This window comes from Arvicola amphibius, chromosome 7 (genome assembly GCF_903992535.2).
Source record: "Arvicola amphibius chromosome 7, mArvAmp1.2, whole genome shotgun sequence".
NCBI classification, from domain to species: Eukaryota; Metazoa; Chordata; class Mammalia; order Rodentia; family Cricetidae; genus Arvicola; species Arvicola amphibius.
This window is the reverse complement of record NC_052053.1, coordinates 5,157,632-5,165,878: the sequence shown is the minus strand read 5'-3', so window position 1 is coordinate 5,165,878 and position 8,247 is coordinate 5,157,632. Positions and strand designations below refer to the sequence as shown.

Sequence of the window (8,247 nt, the reverse complement as noted above, 5' to 3'; positions counted from 1 at the left end):
CATAGTGGAGACGGGCCCGGGGCTAGCTGCTCGTCAAGACAGAAGACGAGCATTGTTTCAAACAACCTGCTACGCGCAGACATGAGTGGCGGAGTCTTTAGTGATTCTGCCCTGTGTTCTCAGAGTTGACCTGGCTGGCGCTAAGTGGTCAGAACACTGCCCACGGTTGAGCGGAGTCACTAGCGTGGATGTCTCTGTCTCGTCTTTCCATTTGGGGACGGGAACTTCATGGTAAAGTCACTTAGATTCACTGTGCCATGAGTCACTTCCCGATAAAGCCACCATTGCTCACATCCACACTTTCACAGACTCCAGTTTAATTGCATAGACGCTTGAACGATCAGAGAGGAGTTGAACAGTTTCTAAGCGTCTGCTTGCTGTTTGCTTTGGAAACAGAGGCTCCTTCTCCTTTGAGCTACTCAGCTTAGAGACGGTCGAGTGTTTGTTAATATCTCAGCACGCGATGCTCTCCTGCAAATCACTGCCAGGACTATTTTGTAATTGAGGGACAGCTCCAATCTTAAGCCTCGATTTTATTTCCTTCTTCATGTTGGATTTTTCTCCTTAAGTTTCTCTATTATTCTTACTTTGGATTTACTTTTTCTCCAGTTTCTGTCAGGTTTTCTTAAATCTGTTTTTCCTTTTGATTTTTCCAAATCTCTGCTCATTTATCTTATCTTTTCATGTAAGGAATTATTTTTCATGTTTTCTTTCCTCTGTTACTTTTAACTTGATCTTTATGCTTAAATCTTTTTCTTTTATTGCGATGACTTCTTGAGTTTTGTCCCATTTCATGTTTCTAACTCGGACATGGTACTATTTTTTATAGTCTTTATAATTTCTTTAGTGTTTGCTCATTTTTAAAGGTCTAAAATTTTACCCACTTGTGGATGTCTTTTAGCTAGTTTTACATTATCTACAAACAGGTTATCCCTGACGAGCTGTGCAGTGGCTCACCAGATAAAGGCTCTTGCTACCCAGCCCGATGATATTGCCACCAGGACCGACATGGTAGAAAAAAAGAATCAACTCTTTTCTTCCGAGCTATCCTTTGACCTCCACATATGTTCCATGGCATAGGTGCCTACACACACACACACACACATACATGCAAATAATTAATAAATGCAATTTCATAAAATTAAAATTTCTTTTTATTCTTCACTTTCTTGAAAATATTTGAAATTTTGGCCTCAGTAATATGGGTTTTAGTGTAAAGACTGTAAGGAAACTTTAGGATATTAACTTCAGTTATATTTCTAAACTCAAAGGCTCTCACGTTTTTGTTTTCTTGCATAGTGCTAACCAGTAAGGCAGCTTGCTGAAACTTCCCACCCAAGTGTAAGCTAAACATCGCTGTGTGGTTCTCTTTGCTGTCCCTTTACTGGTCTATTTTCAGTTCACTCAAAAGAGGTTCTTATTGGTATGAGAGCTTGGCTTGGAAGGACCAATTTTAAGAACTCATGGGGTCTAGATTTCTATAGGTGTCAAGACCCTGCATTCATATACCTCTGTCTCGGTGAAATCTCCCTCATGGTTACAACTGTTCCCAGCTGGCCTTGGTCATATTCCCATGGATGTTTGTTGGTTATTTTAGGGCTCTCCTAGTCTCTGTCCTTCACACTCTTCAGTTTTTCTTTGTGATTTCTCCTGAACCCATTCCTATGCCCATTTTGTTGATTTACAGATTAAGAAATGAAATAAAATAGATAAACAGGATATCAGATTGCTACTCTAAACTGAAAATCTTACTAGCTGTTAATCCTAGCATCTATGAATCATACTTCTGATTTTAGAATTCTGTTTCTCTTGAGTACAAAAACTGTATCTGCATTAGAAAAGCATTAAGTACACTAAACCACACAGTCACACATAATATCATTTTATAATTATAGTGCTGATAATTGAAATTCTAAGAGACAGAAAATCAGATTCAAAGTGCCTATTTTCCAAATATACCTATAAATGTTGTTGCAAACAAAGGTTATTTTTCCAAAAATGGCACAGTCATTACTGTTAGTAATAATAATAATAATAATAAAACATTTGACTTGTCTCTGTTTGCTCTGTTTGCTCCCCCTCAGACCGGCAGGTAGAAATTGGGATCAAATCTAATGAGCAGATTTGGGTTATTTTATTGTTTAAGGATCAGAGAACACACTTTGTCTGAGGGGTGTGAGCTGAACACTGAAGACAGACCAGGAAAATGAGAGACTGGCAGAGATCAAATGGAAGCTCCACACCCCCTCCCACAGTTGTGCCAGTGACGTTCTCAGGGAATGTAGACTCCAGGAGAGACAGAGTGGATCCACTTAGCATAAGGACGGGATAAAACTTCCTGATGACTCACTCCCGTGGGAGGAATCTGTGCTGGGCTGAGTCTCTGCCAGGCAGCACCTTTGACTAAGAAGACACATAATTATATAGAATGACTAATTCATTTCTGCAGATGTCACACATGTCTGTTGATCTGTTTGTTCCCACCCCTGGGACGGTGTCACCTGTATTACTTCACCTCTGCACCACGTCTGAACATTAGTGACCTGGAATTTTTGTATTTTCAGTGCTGAACAGATGGGAAGGTGAGTCTTTAATAAGAAGCTACTGGTGTCTGCAGACTTGGGTAACCAAATATTGGACCATGTGAACTTCAGATAAAATATTTCTTGACAAAATCCCACTGATGAGAGGTGGATACCAAGTCCCACCTCCAACCAAGAAGCTATTTGCAGTTGTTACATATGGGGAAAGGGGAAAAAAAATCCAGCTTTCCCCAGCTGAGTAACACAGCATGGATGACATGTTCCACTAAAATAATACGGGAATGCTAGCTGTTAAAGGTGGTTTTAGCTTTCAAAGTTCATGTGAGAGCCTGTTTTAAAGTAAGCTTAGACATTCCAATAACCTCGTTCTAAATTTGATCTTCCCTGACTCCAGCCCTCAGACGCATTCATCTGGCCTGAATGATTTCTTCCTGCAAGGTTCCCCAATGCTGCAGAGAACGCTGGTGAGTTAGAACTCTCCAAAGCAAGGTGGAGAGCGTGCTGGTTGGAGTGGAAGAAGAATGCTTTCTCAGATGCACTCCTCAGTAAAAAGATGTAAGCAGCTACTGAGCCACTGCGGCATCTCCTTTAGTCTTCCCCAGCGACTCCTACACGGCGACTGCTGAGTAGTACTCCTTTGTGTTAGCAGCTGGCTTTTTCTTTTAATATATTTTAAGAACCATCCCAGTTGCTCTGTTAAGATATTACTCAACTTCTTTTCGACTTATCTAAGACATGGTTTTTAACATGACACGACTTCTGTTAGTCATTTATAAATCAGATATTAAGTGAACATAAAATTATTTCCAAAAATAATCTCTCAAGAATGTTGATTTATTTTACAAGATCACAGCTTACATAAAGTTAACTCTTTAAACTGTTGCTCAAAGTAGGATATATAACTTGAAGATTTCTTAATAGTTTTTAAGCAGGTGTGATATTTAACTCTTAAAACCACCCATTGAGCAGAGACATTGGTCGACTAGAAGAGATGCTAGTGCAGATACGCTGGATCAAGCTCAAAAATTGATCTCTGATGTGTCCGGTGAGCCCATGGGAGGTGCAGCTGAGCGGTAGACATGAAGTAGCGGGGTAATGAGGTCACTCGGGGGCTTGAGGCAATGGTTATTCATCATTGATCATCAAGTGATCCTTCCCTAATTTAAGTTTGCATGATTAGTGGTAGACATTAGTGCAAAATAAGTCTTGCTTTAGTCTTCAGTAGGCATGGGAAAGGGGAATCTCACAGGGTCCCCATAGCAGACAAAGAACTTCATGCAACTAAGGAAAACCAAGAGAGAGAATTAACTGACTCCAGGGATGAGCCCCTGATTGATTACCTAATACCAAGTGTTCAGCCTTGAAATCATATACATGAAAGCAACACCAAATATACTCTTTAACTTTTTAATTTATGTATATCTGTATATGTGTGCATTTATACACATATATAGCAATAGCAAAGGAGAAGAGACCGTGATTCAAGAGGGAAACAGTGAGACATGGAAGGGAACAGGTAAGGAAAAGGAAGGAGGAAGTTATATAATTGTATTATTGTGTTCTAGTTTGGAACCCGCTTTCATTTAAAATAAATAAACAGGCAGATGAAGACAAAGTGGGACCTGTCTACAGAGATGATAAGCAAGCAGCTCATCTCATAGGTGGAAGCTCAAGAGTTCCTCAGAATCAAGGTAGCTGAGAACTAAGACCTCTGCATTTAGAGAGGTGAACCCTTCTTGTGGAAAAATCTCTTCTTGTGCAGATTGACAAAAATATATGACAATATAAAGACGCCTCCAGAGACGCTTCTGAGGCCTTAAACCTTCAACGTCATTACCACCACTAAATCCACCTATGTAGAAATTACATAATGGACTATCTTTGCTGTGCACAATGTAAATTGTGGCCTTAAAAGCTAAAATACAGAATTAATATTATGTGTGACATCAACTGTATTTATACAGTAAATGTGAAAAATTTAGTCAAAGACCAAAACATGAATGAATTCATGCACGTCTGCCTATCATTCTCAAGCCTTTGCAAAATGAGGTCAAAGACTGCGGTCTCTAATAAGACTGGGTTTTCCTCCCCTTGAAGTCAGCTTTGAACTCTTTCCATGTACATCATGTTACATCCTTTCTCTGAAAACCAAACCAAAATCCAGGCTTTCCCAGAAATTAAGCAGGCGCCTTGGTATGATTTGCTAGAGAGTGAGACCTGTGTGTTTGTCTGGATATTGAAGGGCAGAACCTGCTACTTGACAAACACCCAGAGCAGTGGTTCTCAACCCTTCTAACTCTGTGACCCTCTAATGTTGTTCCTCATGTTGTGGTGACCCCCGACCATAAAATTATTTTGTTACTACTTTAAAACTGTAATTTTGCCATTATTGTGAATCGAAACACAATATCTGATATACAGGATATCTGATATGTGCTCCCCAAGGGGGTCTCGGCCCACAGGTTGAGAACCTCTGACCTAGTCTGAGGACTCCAGGGGCAGGTAGATGAGTACAGCGTAAGCCTCCTGTCGATGCTGAAATTACGTCTCAGAGCACAACAGAATTGCCTAATGCCAGAGACAATCCAGGTACACCAAGTCAGAATACCTACCAGTGTGCTTAGCAGGGTGGGTCAACATCGCAAAACACTGGGGAACACCTGCGCCACAAATAAGGGAAGCCAAATGCTAAAGCAAACACCTGCTGTTGGGTGGTTTGTTGATTGATTGGTTGGTCATGTTGATTGGTTGGTTGGCTGGCTGGTTGGTTTGTTGGCTGGCAGGCTGGCTGGCTGGTTGATTAGTTGGTTGGTTTTCCACAGAACATTTGAGAAGAGAACAGGCATAGCAATTGCACTAAAGTTTCTAAAATCAAGTCCAGATAGCAGAGGACTTTCTCCTTGTCACTTTGGGCCTTCCGACGCTGCAGAAGGTAGAAGAGAATAAACAGTTGCCATGAGAGTTGGCATTGCCAAGCAGATCCCTACAGGTAAAGTCCCAGCAAGCAGACGTCAAGCAAAAAGGTGCTGAAAAGCTGGAAAGCTGACAAAGGGAAACCAAGGTAGGTAATGTCCGGTTAGCACGTATGATGGTCTCCTGCCACGTGGGACTCCTCAAAAGGCGGAAGTCTTAGGCATACTTTAGCAGGAGCTCAAAAGTACCACATCAGGAGGGGACTAAACATGAGCTTTTAGTATGTGATCTCATCTGTTGCTAAAAGCTGGGAAACTTTTTAACCATTAGTGTAGCTATCTGAGGCAGGGTCTCACTTTGTAAGGTCTGGCTGGCCTGGAACTCACTATGTAGACCAGACTGGCTTCGAACTCAACAGAGCTCCGCCTGCCTCTGCCTCCTGAGTGCTGGGATTCATATTCTTACAACTTTAGTGTTGTAGTTTTACTGTGTAGTGGGTGACAACATTGAATATAAATAAGGAATTTGAAAGCCGTGAGGCTACTATGCAATATGAGCTGCATGAACAAGGCTCTGAGTGGTGAAAGATGCCCAAACTTGAGAAAAAGCAAGAGTTAGACAAGCACCACCTCAGTTGTAAATTCACTACAGAGTAACCAGAATTATTTTAAAATGGGTACAGGGACACAGGAGTAGAAGGGGAGGGGGAGGGGGACCAGAAGGAGAGGAGAGAGGGATGCATTCAGTATGCAAACTAAATGGAAAAAATATTATTTAAATTTTAACAAGATAAAAGAATATTTGAAAAATAAAATAAAAAAGAATATAGTGAGACATGGGAACAAAAATGTATTACATTATCTGTAAAATATTTGGGATCACTCTCAACTTCATGAACTTAGGAAAAATGCAGTGTGATATCAAAATCTTGCGATCGCTGAGAAATTTTAATCAGTGGAGACGATAGGATACACTGTATTACCATATGCAAGACAGAGCCCATCTACAAGGTAGTTTTGCCACACTAAAGAGAGGTCTATCTGGATGGTGAATATGGGGGACTCAGCCTAGGACTGATAGTTAAATTGCATGAAACTCAAAGAATCCAGGGCTGGTAGACTGCAGGAGTCAAGAAGATGCTGATGGGTCCAGACTCAACAGAGGAACCTAGAAATCCTGGGAACTAACAGAGAGGGGCTGAAGAAGAGACTAAAGAAGGCAGCTGTAGTGGTGGCATACACCTGAAATTTCAGCACTCCGAAGGGGAGGCAAGAGCTTTGTACGTTCGAAGCCAGTCTGAGCCGTAGATCAGGACTCTGTTCAAAAATAAGACTAAACAATTAGGGAAACTGGCTTCCAGTTACTCAAAGACCACTCCCAAGTCCTTTTTTTAAAAAAAAAAATGCTTCTTTCTATGAAACTAGAAATATCTGAGTTTGATCTTTGAGCAACGTGTAGACATTTTTTATATTACAACCACCTATGATGTTGTGCAGCCCTCAAGGAAAATGGTGCAGGCTTTACTCTGCTCCCCACAACTCAAAATCAAAACAGAAAAAAAAATCTTTCCATAACTAGAGACTAAGAACTTTATTTTGCTCTTATCTTGGGCCACTCAGCTGTGAGGAGACTTCGCCATAGGCATTACAGCATAAAGGAAATTCTCTTGTCGCCATATTGCTTTCTTTACCCATGAAACTTTTATGCTCTTTCACAAAACCCCTTTCGAATGGCCTTATTTCAGAACTGTAAAGAAATGTGAACCTTAAGTGACTAAGTCAGTTAAATGACTGCAATCTGTCCCCCAGTTTATCGGGCTCCCCGAAGACCATTAAATTTTATGCACAGCCTTCATCTTTAAATGCGAGGAGGCAGACACCAGAAATTAAGACAGGAGTTTAATTTATTCCTTCCTCCATTCAACCCTTAATCTTTTTTTTCCCAGGGTTTTGAAAACTGATTGACTTAAATTTGCAATTATTCTACATAAAGGATTTTAAAGGAAAGAGATCACGCATCTTTGCTGGCAATTCTTCCCTTTCCCTCTCCTTTCAAGTGTGGGGCAGAGCAGAGGGGCTTTCCCCTGCCTAAGCCTTTTATGACTCTCAGCTCCTTTAATGCTGGTTAGTTTAACCATTCACTTTGTCTTCACATTTTAGGTATTATCATTGCTTAGCAGATACACCCCCACCACCACTCCAAACTCGGTGGCTTAAACAATTGCTTTACTGTGCTATGTGATTCTATAGGTACAGTACTTAGATAAGAAATAGGATTGCTGGAGCTGTTTTACACCTTCCTGTGTGTAGTTATACAATGACCAGGGGTAGAATTCATACAGCCAGCAGAAGATTCACTCGCATTCCAAATAGTTAACGTTGGTTCTCAGAAGCGACTTCAGTGCAGATGATGCTGAGGCAACCAATAAAAATGTATACTTGAGACTCCCCATGTGGGCCCGGCTTCCTTCCCATATGATGGCCTCAGGTATTCTTCTCTTATGGCTTAGCACTCCAACAGGTGGCATCTGTATGCAACAGGCAGGATCTGAAGCTCCTGTTATAATCTGTTATGTGGTTAGCACACCTAGTCCTACAGGGCTACCCTCAACATTCTGTAGCTACAAGTAAACCAAGTCCAGCCAGATAAAAAGGCAAAAGCAAATTCTCTGTACCTCGGTGATGGAACAATGATAGACATGTAGCTTTCAGTAAATCACCATAATGTGTTTCCTTAGGTTACTGCTTTCCATGTGAGTGGCCTGGTTCTCAAACTTCACATTGTTCTAAGC

At 41.0% G+C, this 8,247-nt stretch overlaps 1 long non-coding RNA gene across 1 annotated transcript in view; it reads right to left on the bottom strand.

The window, feature by feature from the left end:
* Window positions 1-3,815: 3,815 nt before the first annotated feature.
* The window catches only part of LOC119818430, an 82,479-nt gene continuing 78,047 nt past the window's right edge, over window positions 3,816-8,247 (bottom strand). Inside the window, exon 6 of the long non-coding RNA XR_005286115.1 lies at window positions 3,816-5,466. This is a non-coding gene — a long non-coding RNA (uncharacterized LOC119818430). The remainder of the gene's footprint in view (window positions 5,467-8,247) is intronic.